At 35.8% G+C, this 14788-nt stretch overlaps 1 protein-coding gene across 1 annotated transcript in view; it reads right to left on the bottom strand.

Annotated features, from left to right (window-relative positions):
* LOC105393096 (hemicentin-2) overlaps window positions 1-13984 on the bottom strand; it is a 417028-nt gene extending 403044 nt beyond the window's left edge. The window contains exon 1 of the mRNA XM_048632261.1: window positions 13815-13984. The gene's annotated coding sequence lies outside the window, so the exon portion shown is untranslated. The remainder of the gene's footprint in view (window positions 1-13814) is intronic.
* Between the last annotated feature and the right edge of the window lie 804 nt (window positions 13985-14788).

Genomic DNA, 14788 nt, shown 5'->3' with positions numbered 1-14788 from the left:
TAATGTATCATGGAAAGACATTTTGTATATTTATGTATGAAATTGTATTATTAGTGTGTAGTAGTTTCATTTTCACCAATAAAAATGTTTGTGTATATTCAACCGAAAGTTAGTCATTTGCCAATCAATTGAAAATTATAGTTTGCAAAACGCACAAAGTATATAAAAGCTTATTTTATCAACAAATTGCATTAACATAATATTAAATTCACGACTAATTACGACTGTATCAAAATGTTGTCATTACAGTAGGTAATTTGGAGAATAATTTAGTAATACTGTCAATATAATTTTGATACAGTTAATAGATGGCCATTTGCAGTTATTGATAAACCTCAAAAATCCGGTTCCATTTCACTAGAGCTTTGCACAAAGATTCCCAAAGTTTCCTTCGTCCATACAAAATTACACCAAATTGCCAAATTAAACAAGGTAGGTACTAACTATGAACCGTATTTTTTATTAAACATTGCTTTAGTAACAACTAAGCTTATGAAAGGAATAAACCTAAGACAATACAAAGTTAAAAATATACTCTTATGATAATATAAATTGCGTACATCATTTTAACACCAAGCAAACTCCCCCTCTACCTAACACCCAAACGTCATTATTATTATTATTATTATTTTATTGCACAATATACAAATGTAATTATGAACAATCAGGTGGACTTAATGCTAAAAGCATTTTCTACCAGTCAACCTGAAGGAAGTACAGGGAGAAAATTGTATGGTAGCCATTCAACGTATACGACCCCTATTTCTGCTGAGACGTCTCAAAACCGTTGGGCCCACCAGACCTTAAGGTCCGGAAGTGTATAAAAAACCTTCACGCGCCACTGAACCTCCTTGCTAGGGTGTGCGGTTACTGACGCTTTTTATACTTTATTTTTGACTTCAATATCCTTCGATATTATAGTTTTTTTTATTGAGTGATAGCGCATCCTTTATTAGTGGAGTTTTTATCGGCGGTTTTGCTTCGAAGATATTACGGGGTTTATGGGCTCTTGTGACGCATAATAGTGTTTAACTCCAGACGAAAAAGAGATCCGTTATAGGTTAGTTTTGTGTAAATGTGTGTCTATTTGGGGGTCTATTCTTTATAAGGGGTGATATAGTAGAGATTTTAAGGGATGATTTTTTTGGGTCGCTCCTTATTCCAAGGTTCTAAGTCTTGCAAAGCAAGAATTGCGACTGATGGTAATTAATTGCCTACACCTACGTAATTACCAGTTAGGTCTTAAGTTTATTTATTTATAAAAAGGGTAAGTAATACGAGGTATAAAAACGAATAGTATAACATTGACAAGGTATACGCCCATATTATATAAATTTGTTAAGTATAACGTTCACTGTGTATAACAAACGGAAGGTATAATTACTAAATACATAATTTCGTAAAGAATAACGTTCAAAAAGTATAATTTCAATTGATATAACGATTAAAATGCATAAAGTTCATAATATATAACGTTTATAACATATATTATTCAACGGATATAATATCATTATGTATAATGAACAAAATAATATATTATTATTGGAGTTATGTTGGGAGACGCTCCGCTCCGCTTCGCTTTGCTTTTAACGAACATGTGCACCTAACACGCTCCTCCTCGCTTGGCTCGTCGTCGCACCTATCTTTAGGTTTTGGTGCTAGGGGGTTTGACGGCGTTAGCTAATTAAACACAGATTATGTGATATGAGAAGAACTTTATACAAAATGATAGTATATATTTTAATTGATATACGTAATGTATGTTATACGAATTGATATTAGTCCTCGTGAGTGTTAGTTATTTTGATATTATATGAAATGTACGTTATACCAATTGAATCTTATACCTCATGAAAATATAGATGTTGTTGTTATACGTAACGTTCATTATATGTTGTGAACGTTATTAATGTGAAATTATACATTTCATTTTTATACGTCGCAATACGCACCCACTGAAACTACAGAGGTCTAGGAGTAGGAAGGACTTATTGCCGAACAGAAAATTCTTCAAGCCAACTCTTGATCGATAGTTTTCAAATATTACCAACCTATCAAATCTCAGTTCCAAGAAACTCCATAGACAGTAAACTTAGAATCAACTTTAGAAACAATAGCCTATTAACTGCTTCACGAGAATGTTTCCCACGCGGGACTTGAACCCCGACCTTCGAGCCAGTCCTTACCCACGCGACCAGCGGAGCGTGGAGAAATGTGAACAAAAAGTATGTGTTATTGAGCAAGGTGGTATTCCCTAGGGATTGAAGAGTTTTATTAACGAAGATAAAGATAAGAATATGTATTTTACACACTGACAACAAGGAAAATATAGGAAATATTATAATATTACACAAACAGAACATAAAAGGCACCAGCTCAGCATTTGCTGCCCATAAGACCACAGCATTTTGATAAACAATATAAGAAACAAAAACAAAGTTAACTGTCCACAACTTGTTTACTGTCAAACAGAGATAAATAGTTCAACCTAATGACAACCATTGTATCAATCAATAAAGTCACAAACAAAAGTTGTTTAGAATGACGAGATGTGTCACTATCTTTCGGTTGTCCACCTTAACCTGGGACACCCTGTATACTGTACCTTTTACATACCCTACTGTAAAAGTTCTAGTTTAGTTAGCAGGCAGCTAGGAACAAACTTTCGGTAGCTAAAGTTAATTTTGCTGGCACGCAGTTAAATTTGCTAGGTGGTGTTATGTTGAACCTACTCCCAGGAATATCTATTGACCTTAGATTAACAATATACGACAAGATGGTGTATCATATACATACAAAAACAAAGGAAAAACTATCCGCATTGTGTTTACAGTCAAACCGTTTTAAGTTCAACCTAATGACAACCATTGCACCAATAAAGTAAAAAATCTTCTAACCGAACTAATCCTAATCCTAACTAATACTATAAATGCGAAAGTAACTGTGTCTGTCTGTCTGTCTGTCTGTCTGTCTGTCTGTTACTCTTTCACGCCAAAACTACTGAACGGATTTGAATGAAATTTGGTATAGGTACATACGGTCTAGACCCTGGGAAAGAACATAGGCTACTTTTTATCCCGGAATTCCCACGGGAAAACTTTTTAAGGCGAAGCGAAGCGCGCGGGAACATCTAGTTCAAAATAAAAGCTGAGTGGTAGAAGTGGGGTGTTATTGGTGAGGCGTTTATTATGTACTGACACTTCTATTCTAGACTTCTATTCTATATATGTGAGGGTGTAAGGCTCTCTCGATTGGAACCTTTGTGCATAATATCACCAAGGTCTAGACTGCTTTCCTAAGCTTGGACCATTTCCCACCACGTTGGTCCACTGCGGGTTGGTGGGTTCACACATTCGTCGGTTGTCATTTGTACGGATAAGTTGTGTGTCATATATCTGCAGAATACTCATAACTACCCGCAATATGCCACCTAAACTACCCAAGTGCGATAACTGCCAGAAGAACATCACCAAGAGAGCACCAGGCCTTGAATGCAGCAAGTGCGAAATGTCCCTACATGCTACGCTAGAATGTGCTGGTCTTACGAACAAGCAAATCTCTGCCCTTCGTGCCGTGGAGAACTTCGAATGGTCCTGTGACGCCTGTCTCAGTAGCTCACCTAAAAGAAAATCATTCATTGCACCGGAGGAAGACCAGGATGATGAGGTTCCTGATAGCAATATTCAAGGTAGCAAGTCTAAACCAGTATCTATCGACATAAAGAAGCTTCTACAAGACATATCTAGAGACATTGAAAAAACAATAAAAAAACAAATGTCGGAACTACAACAATCAGTTGAATTCTGCTGCAGTAAGATGGAAGAATATGAAGAGGATATGGAAGAACTGAAAACAAAGGTCAAGATGTTAGAAAAGAAAAATGAACACTTAGGTAATACAAACCAAAACCTTTTGATTAAAATGTGTGCCTATGAACAACAACTGCAGGAACAAGAACAAAAAAAACTTGATCAATACATTGAAATTGCCGGTGTACCATACAAAGAAGATGAAAATGCCGATGCGATAACCAAAGACATAGCAATCAAACTGAAAATGGACCACACTGCAATCAAAACGGTACAGAGATTACGAGGAAAGGCTGGACAGAGCGACGGGATCCTGCAAGTGGAGCTGAAGAAGGAGCATGAGACCAGCCCGTGGGTGAGGGCAGGTCGCGCCGCCGAGCTACTCGTGTCCGATGTGCTGCCGTCTAACCCTAACCTCGAGTCTGCCTCCAACAGAATATTTGTGCGTCATGCTCTCACATCCACTAACAAAAAACTACTGTATGAGACTAGGATTGCGCTAAAAGACCACTATAAGTTTATTTGGTGCAACTCTGAAGGCAGAATTCTGGTACGTAAAAACGAAAAGGCCAAAATTTCTAATATTAAATCGGTGGACGATATTAAGAAATTGATTCCCCAATAAAATAGTTCACATTAACTACCTACTCAACCAGTATTAACTTTTTTACTATACTAATGGCTAACATTACAGAAATATTTGATTGTCCCCACCTAAGTAATTTTTTATCCATAATCCCTACAACTAAAAATAAATTTACTGTTTTTCACATCAACCTACGCTCAATTACCAAAAACTTCCCTAAACTATTACAATGCATAAATGAATCTAAGTACCAACCAGAGGTTATCATAATTACAGAAGCCAACATTCCCCATTCAATAAGTACATTATTTTATATCGACGGGTATGAAATGCACACGAAACTAAGATCTAAACGCAAAGGAGGCGGTATAATTATATATGTGAAGAAACCATATAATTTTGAACCATGCATAAATAAAACTTCCACATTACACTGTGAATGTCTACTAGGTAAAATCACTATATCAAAACAACACGATTTAGTTTTGTGTGCACTTTATAGACCTCCGGATAAAAACAAGCACAAATTCCTAAATGAACTTTCAAAAATATTAACACACTACGAAAAATCACCATATTTCATACTAGCGGGCGATATTAACATTGACTTAAAGACAGAAAGCATAATCAAAGAGCTGTACTCGAACTTAATGGCGGAAAAAGGTCTTATGTGTGGAATTTCTGATTACACACGAATAGAAGAAAGGGATGGTAAAATCTCAAAAAGTTGTATTGACCATATATTTATCAGAAACTCCACGGAAGACCTTTACTCCGCGGCGCTCGGCACAGTATTGGCTGACCACCGCGCGACCGTGCTGTCGGCTATTGGTGTGCCGAGCGCTCGGGTTGTTCCTAAAACGGTAACTAAAATAAACAATAAAATATTCAATGAGGAAATCAGCCATGCACAATGGGATGAAATAAAGAAAATAGAATGCCCTATCAAGCTATACGATAAAATAAAAATTACCCTGAACAACGCATATAAAAAAGCATCTTATACACAAACCAATAAGTACAAATTTAGAAAGCAAGAAAAATGGTTAAATAATAAAATTATAATGCAATGTAACAAAAGAGACGAATTATTTATACAGTTAAAAAATACACCTAACAATTACATCTTAAGATTAGAATACAATAAGCAAAGAAATAAAACAAACAAACTTATACAAAACTCCCGAAATAATTACTATAAAGAACAAATAAAAGAAAATGAGAATAACCCACGGAAACTATGGCAGATTCTAAACAATATGACTGGTCGTATCACGAGGTCTGTTGATGAAGTGATCAGTAAAGCTTTCCGTATGGAAAGGAAGGATGAAACTGTCATTGCAAACAACTTTGCAAATGCGTTCGAAAAAAATGTCGCTGATATAATACCAAACTGTAATACTCCTGTACTTAATCTAAGCAAAACTAAAATGTCCAACAATTCAATACTCTTTAAAAAAGCCACAACAAAACGAATAAAAAGCATCATTGATAAAATCAGCGTTCGTAAATCAGCTGGTCAGGACCACATAAGACCAATAGATATTAAAAGCGCCTGTGACAACTTAATCTCAACCATAACCAAACTTATAAATATAAGTGTCAATAAAGGCGTGTATCCAAACGACCTAAAAAAAGGACTAGTCAGACCTATATATAAAAATGGTACAGAAAGTAACTACGCAAACTATAGACCAATAACTATCCTACCTATTTTAAATAAAATATTTGAAAAATACATAGCGGGCTTGATTCATGGTTACTATAACGAGTATGATACCCTAACAGATACCCAATATGGATTTAGACAAAACAAAAGCACTAGCCTATTGCTCTCTAAATTCACAGACGAAATTAATAAATGCCTGGACAATAAAGAACACGTGCTGCTAGTCTTCATAGATTACAGCAAGGCATTTGACACGCTGCGACACGATCAGCTAATTCAGAAGCTAGATAACACCGGAATTCGCGGCCCGTTACTAAACTGGTGCAAAAAATACTTGGAAAATCGCACTTATATGGTCCAAATCGGAAATTCATCTAGCAGAGAAGTAGACGTGTCTATAGGTACGGCCCAAGGATCAGTGTTGGGCCCGTTACATTACCTAGTGTATGTAAATGACGTGGCTGAAGTTATAAAACACTGTTCCCTGTATCAGTTTGCCGACGACACCTGTCTTATTGCTTCGGATAAGAATATCAGAGTAGCGATGAAAAAACTCCAGTCAGACTTCACGACTATTTGTGCATGGTCGCATGATGCCGGTCTGGTACTCAACGCTAAAAAGACCCAGATGATGCACATACGATCCAGCCACAATATGAGTGACATATCACCCAAGCTTTTATCTCAATGCCACAAGTGCCTCCACAACAACAACCGTTCTTGCAGGGATTGTACAACAATTGACCTAGTGGACGAGGCCACATACCTTGGAGTCACAGTAGATAGTCGGTTCAATTGGGGCCCCCATATAAACAAAGTGTGTAACAAGCTACGTGCGCTGATGGCTAAACTTAAAATTATAAAATATAGAACACCTTACAATATCCTTTTAAACATATATAAATCTCTTGCCGAGTCCATAGTAAGTTATGGCTTGACTAGCTATGGCCGCACATATAAAACATATTTGGATCAAATTGAACTCTTACAGATTAGAATACTTAAACAAATAGTTCCTAATCATGTCAAAATTAAATATAGGGACGACTACGCTAAACTGTTCAAACATTGCAAAGTTATTCCGATATCCAAAAAAGTAAAATACGCACTTCTCGCTGAACAATATAATCGCCAAGATCTCATAAAACCCATACAACATAAAATTATAACTAGAAAAGTGACCAATAAAGAACTTACAACATATAGGTGCACAAACACTTACGGTAAAAGAACAGATAAATATTTAATACCTAGACTTATTAACGACCTACCTCAAACTCTAAAAAAAACTATTAACAACAAGAACCTAAAAATCAAATTAAAACAACACTTCCTATCATTACCTTAAAACTTAAAAAAAAAACCGCTCATAATTCCACAGACATAATAGACCAAACAGGAAAGACCCGGCGACGACGAAACCCGCACGGCGCTGATAAGGAACCGGTATCACTCACCGTGCCGATCGCGCAGTGTCCAAAACTACGATAAATATTTAGCGTGTGTACCGACCTATATGTGCATATGCATAGGTAATTTATAGTGAAGATGCGTGAGCATGACGCTTTTATTTGTTAATGTGTTATTCTTCTTATTTACTTTGGCTAGAATGTGTTGTATATTTAAAATGTTCAAATACGTATTGGTCTTGCATTTTGTATTGTATTAAGAACCTACCCATATTAATATTGTATCGTACCTTTAGATACCTACATAATACTTACCTACCTAACTATGAATGGCAACCATGAGTGATGAGTGCCCATTCAAACCTTAATAGGTTTAAGAGCACTGCATGTATTATTAAGAAATGTTATAAATAAATGAACAATAAACAATAAACAATAAAAAACACACCTGAATGTGTATCAAAACAAATATCTGCCCGGCCGGGAATCGAACCCGGGACCTTCGGCTCAGTAGTCACTAACCACTACACCATCCGGTCATCATTCGTTCATCACCTCTCACTGACTGTTGAAAACGACAGAATATCCACAAAAGTTCCTTTTCCAACCAACAAACATTAGTTTAGTTTATACTCAACTTGGGGTAAACTCTATACACAGCTTCAGTGCTAATTTAATCCATATTATGTATGTGTTAAGGATCATTGAACGAGTGAACTGGCTGTTGGTGTTACAATTAACACTGAAATAGTCAGACATCGGTAGGAACTACTAATTGCACTGTTGTACAAATAATTCGGGTTAGTTTATTCAATAATGGCAGTACAAACATTCGATTTATAAATAACTAGCTGTTTCCGCGAGCTTCGCTTCGCCTTAAAAAGTTTTCCCGTGGGAATTCCGGGATAAAAATTAGCCCATGTTCTTTCGCAGAGTCTAGACCATCTGTATACCAAATTTCATTCTAATCCGTTCAGTAATTTTGGGGTCAAAGCGTAACAGACAGACAGACACAGTTACTTTCGCATTTATCATATTAGTTAGGATTAGGATATTATTTAATTTGTCCTTTAGTGGCCAGTAATATAAAAAAAAACTTTTTATAATGTGTAGGTATTACTAGGTATCAAACTGAACTCGTAAAAGAAGAAAAATATAAATGTTTTCAACTTTTTTCAAACGGTTTCCGACTGAACGAATCTTTGCAATTTTAAGTACCCCATAAAACTTTCAGTGAACTCCTATTATGCTGAAAGACCCTAAATACGTTTCAATTTTAGGGTTACGTTTGTAAAATATGAAATTATACTTTTTGCTAAACTTTGTTCCTGGAAATTTAGAGAAATATTTGAAAAAAGAACCATTTAAATTCCAAACTCTTTTCGCGGCTTACGACCATTTCGAAAGCAAATGTGCTCCATAATTATGCACCCTTTTTCCCAACTTAACAGCTACTTTTCCTATTAAAAGTTTGGTCTGTTTGTTTGTTCTTGTTCTCCAGCTTATCTTCAGATTTACCGAACGGATTTTCAAACACTTCCCAGCTTCTAAAGCGGGTCACTCTATATGACGAAAAACGAAGTCTAGGAGCGCTGCTGCGCGAGCCACGACTCTATCTCGTTGTATTAAACGTGCCGATTGCACGACAGCTCTCGTTCGTCCGTTTTTCGTCAGTATAGAGTAACCCTGCAGCTTCCAAAGCGCGCGAAGTAAAGGGGAAAATATGGCGGCGGCGGCGTGGCGGAATGGACGACGACCGGTGCCTTAAAAAATCACGTTCGGAATAATATTTCAGAGCTGCATCCTTAGAATATGGAGTTGGAGAGAGTTAGGTGAACGGGCGAATCTTGGGTTGCATAAGCTGCTGCCACCAAAGAGGTAGTAGTTTAACATGCGTTGTTTGTTACATCAACCGGCACTATTTGAGATTAAGTGCCAATTTCTCCATAGTCAGTTAGAGCAGAACCAGGATTTAGTGGTTGACTTTTGACACATCTGTCAAGAATTTTATATGGAGATAACGTATATTTACTGACTGGTTAGTTAGTCCCTGGTCGGTTAGATAACCGACTATGGAGAAATTGGGCATAAAAATACAAAGTAAGTCCTTTTATAACAGTAAATTTAGATCGAATAGTCTATATTGCCAGCCACTGGGCCATTGTATATAAATAATATATACCGTAGTCTTTTAAACCCTCTTATACATATAATGAGTATATATTGGTTTAAGGTTATAAATAACGTAACAATTTTCCCTTTATCATATTTGTTTGATGCACAGATACGGCTGTGTTACACGAGTATGTTGTAAAACCTTTTATACATTTCGGGGAAATTACTCACACAAATTCTTATTTAGATTAATGTGTTAAAGAGATGACTCTGGCGGGCAGGGAATGTGGGTCACCCGAATGTTCTAAAGAAAAGTTGGATACATTAACAACTAGGTTTTCGCGTGACCTTCTCGAGTTCTTCCAATTTTAACCACTGACTAAAAAGAGGGCTTTTGTAAGATTAACTTATCTGTGCAACTGTATGTAGCGGCGTAGCTCCCAAAGGGCTTAACCGATTTGCGCATATGTTGTGTTAACCCGAGTATTCTTAGCCATGTTTTACCAAAATCGGCTTAGCTCTTCAAGGTTATACGACTTTTAATGTTGAATTTCGGGGGTTTTTAACGTCGTTTAAGTTTTCTCTGTCTGTATTCCATTTTTTGTGTGTCCTTCTAAATAAATGTATTTTCTTTTTTTCCATTCTTCTTATTCTTTTTAATCGCCTTAAAAGGTTTTCCTGTGAAAATTATTTTATTGACAAACCCGTCGGATTATACGAAAACATTTTTCGGAAGCAAATATTTGGTGACTTTTTGCAAATATTTCACTAGTGTAACTTTGGCATCGGACAGAGAACTAAAGTCACCGACATAGCTCACCGAGTTAGTAAGCTTAAGTGGCAGTGGGCTGGTCACATCAGTCGAAGAACCGATGACCGATGGGGTAAACGTGTTCTGGAGTGGAGGCCGCGACTAGGCAAACGTAGTGTTGGACGCCCTCCGGCTAGATGGAGTGAGACTTGCGAAAGGTGGCTGGTTATGATTGGATGCGGAAAGCTAAAGATCGCATCCAGTGGCGTGCTTTGGAAGAGGCCTACGTCCAGCAGTGGACTGCTATTATGCTGATGATGATGATGATGAACTGGGGACTTATTAATTTTTAAACATATTTCATATTTTAGTACTTAGACTTTCTCAATATTATTCCATAGTGTTTATGTATAAGAAGCTTAACATTTTCAGCAAAATACATTCCGTAACCTATTGCTTCAGCGTTTATCCGCTTAGCGTGATCTCTGAAACTTTCAGAAGAGTAGGATATAAAAAGCTACACAATATAAAAAAGGGTAAATTTTTTATTATAAACTGTACGTTTACACCTGTAATTTCTAACAAGGGAGTCGTGATGCACATTACTGCAATTACTTTTTAAGTAGGTAGGTAATTTAAACATCTGTACGCAACCAAACATTATAATATTTATATAGATAATTATGAGTTGTACGAAGAAAATCTAATTTTTTTTAACTCTAAAGAAGTTTTAAACCCATTTAGGTATCTACATAATTAAAATCACTACTTAATTACTCGCTAACTGAAGTTTTTTCTTAGCTGAGAGAAACCCAGTCAAAGTCAAAACTCAGGGAGTTTATCTTCAAATGCTCGGAATATTAATTAACTTAATCTCTGCATTCAGTTTGAGCAAAACAGCTTTTAAGAGCTATTTTAATGGAAAAAAGCATTTTTAACAGGCACTGATATATCAAATATCAAATAATAACCACCGTTTTTATAGGTTGCGAATGTAGTTGGACAATGTTCAGTTGTCAAGTAGCTATAATAGATGACTGTCACTATCCTTCAGCCTATATTGCGGTGTTAAGTTATCTTGACCCTATGTTATATATCAATAAACATTGCTTCTACTATCAGCGATCCGATCATAAGACAAGTCTTTTCATGCGGTCCTTCGAGCCGTTTCTCCGTACATTTATAACAATCCGTTTGGTCCGATACGTAGGATACCGATAGGTGGACGCTTACCTTTACACGATTTTCTTTTTGTATATAGATTCAGCATCGTTTTTCATGTCTATAACTGCCACATGAATAACTAATAATGCACGCTCAAGTGAAACACTCTCACACATGTTGTAGTTGAAATATCGCACTCTCTCAGTATTTCCCGTGTGAGGATGAATATTTGAAGCCTTCACTATCTACAGGGTGGCGCATTGATATAGGATCCATCTTATGTAATTACACTCACGAGCAATGAAAAAGTTCCAGTGAGAAAAGCAGCAAACTACTCCTAATCGGAAAAGGCTAGCTTAATGACGCCGTCTGCAATATTGAAGTATGCATCAGAATATAGTAAATATTTTTGTCGATTTCTCAATTAGGTAAATCTTTGAAAAAATAAGGGGTTATTTTTCCGTACTTCGTGCCTGTGCAACTTGTCAATTTATAACATGAAATCAGAATTCCATACAATTAGTATGGAATACGATAGAGTAACAAAATGAATGTATAAAAATATATTTTATCTGTAAATTTTTACGATGAACATAGTGTCCATAGTAAAGTAACCTACCTTGAGAGAAGTCACAATCCCCCGGGAAATATAAATGTGAAGTAAACAAGAGAAGAGCAAAGTCTTCGCAGGGAATCACCCTGTTAATACAGTAAACAAGGTATTATTTTAAAGCTACATATTAATTGTGTTGTAAATTATATTGGAAATTTTAGTTTAACAACAACGAGAGCAAAATTAACTATTAACTCCTCGTAGGTATTTTCATGTGATATTTTAAATTTAAAATATAATGTGCAAAAGAACTTCCCTTTAAAAGTTTTCCATATTTCTAAGTAAAAATAAGCTTAAATACGTGGTTTAATACAAGTATGAGTTTTTAAAATAGTTTTTTGTAGATCTAGAGATTTCAACACCGTCTCAAAAAGTTTGCCTCATTTTACAGCTAAAGAGTGTCCTACTGAATACGTATAAACTATTTACAAAAATTATACCCTGCACTAACACACCTAAATTACTACATTCATAATGAATATGAACATAATTAAATGCATACACAGTGTTAAAAAAAAAACTAATTTAAGTACAAATATAATTTGTTTCCAAGTTTATTTACAAGAACATTTCAACTACCTACACTTTTATTGCAGGATTTTTCCGTCACAAAAAGTAAGTAACAACATCTTATTAAAATTGTGTTTGAGTCTGGAACTTTTACGTGATATTTCAAAGAACATTAATGTTTACTCGAGTACCTCAGAAAGATGTAGGTCTGTATCTTTTTTCCTTTACATTCAAAGTTACTTGCTCCATATTTGTATACGGCGTTTGAGCAATGAAACTGCGTTTACAGTATTTACGAAGAATGTGAGCAGCTTTATAGTTATTAAATAAAGAATCTTTCAATGTAATAACTTTAAAATTTTGTTTTTAAGTATAAAGACAATTACCGTGTTTAATTTTGTACATAAGTATATATATGAATAATGTTTTTTTTGCACTCCCATACAATTTGCTCCCTGTACCTCCTGCAGGTAGAAAATGCTTTTAGCATTAAGTCCACCTGATTATACATAATTACTGTATTATATTGTGCAATAAACGAATAAATAAATAATCTATCTATCTATTTATCAAATTCCACTACGGAAAGGAGACAATTTATCTATCTATGACTTTTTTATTTTCGTCCGAAGTATTAACATTGTGAAAAAGAAACATGTAAACCTCTGCCATATAATATGGGTAAAAATAATACATTTCTTATAATACTTCTATATAAAAGTTTTTAAGGTAAGGTATACAGATATCTTGAAATACCTACAATTTAGTTTCAGCTTTCAAAATGAAACATTGCTGAAATTCCTGAAAGTTTCAGCTTGCCATCGGACCTCAGGTAAACGTAAAACATTTCAATACCGTAGGTTTTTAAATAATAAACATTATTTATCACAGTTTCCTCGCATTCTCATGTAATTTTTTTTCCAACCTCGATCGGTTCATTTACAAAAATAAACGCTGAAAGCGTCCACTTATTTTTTTTATTGCGAGCGTATCTATGTCAGTGACACTATGAATTAATGGGCATTTCGAGCTCCATCGACGCTTTTCCAGCCTGAAACTTTAACCTGCATTATATCGTTACCGAAGCGTTACATTTAACGTAAAAAAACCCCACTCCCACACTGTTGTCTTTAACCTCTCACACGCCGTCACGTCAACCGTGAAAACGTACGGAAAAAAAATACTCACACGCATTCGACGTCACAACAGTAATCCAAAGAGTATTCACTGCACTGTATTCGGGAGTTAATCCTCAGAAAACGCACTTTAAAAACACACGCGACGTTCGAATCACGTTCGGAAATTTAAAATTTGGAATCGTTGGCGCGCGCGTTCGCGGCGAGGGATCGACCGACACTGAGCTCGCCTGGGCCTTGCGCGTGTGTGGGTGTCGTGTATCTGTGTGTATACACGGGAGTGGCGTGTGTGTGTGCGCTCACAGGTCACCAATTTTAAGACAGCGTTTTCAAGAGTTGCCGTCCTATTTTTTTTTGACCTTCGACTTCTGGTATTAACCCCCGAGTGGGGAACTGACGATGACCGGTGGTGCAGTGGTTTCGAAATGGGGTTCCCGGATTCGGATCTTTTCAGGGGTGTAATTTGGTTTCGTTGTCATCGCATTGGTATATGATAACAGGGAGCTTTATGTTTCTGCTTGGAGACTCGTATGTTGAAACGTTTAAGTAATAGAAGACAGAGCTTTTTTTATTGTCATTAAGCTTTCGTATACAGTCAGTCAATATGACTGTGTCAACAAAGGTTGTTCAGAATGAAGAATTATAATACTATACTTTGTGCATTGCAATTGCAATTCTGTAGAAACGAACTTAAATACTGAAATTCCTAGCTAAGAAGCTTTTTATCACCTTGAGCTTTTCTGTATTCAAAATAAGCCGAAAGCTCTAGTTATTTTTTCGTTAGCAACCCCTGAAGTTACTTAACTAATTATAAGCACTAACAAGATTTTCTTGCAAGTACCAGCAAAAGCTTACGTACTTAACTTAATACTTAGCCTAAGTACTAATTTAGCACTTAAAAGAAACTTAATTTAAAACTTGATATTGTTTTCGAATATGCTGAAGGAAAATGTATAAATCTTTCAGCAGAGAATCTGTGCATAAGTACAGGATGTAGCAAAATTTGGTATAGTAATCTGAAAGGGG

Source organism: Plutella xylostella, chromosome 31 (assembly GCF_932276165.1).
Source record: "Plutella xylostella chromosome 31, ilPluXylo3.1, whole genome shotgun sequence".
NCBI classification, from domain to species: Eukaryota; Metazoa; Arthropoda; class Insecta; order Lepidoptera; family Plutellidae; genus Plutella; species Plutella xylostella.
Note: the sequence above shows the minus strand (reverse complement) of the source record. Positions and strands in the feature narration are given on the sequence as shown.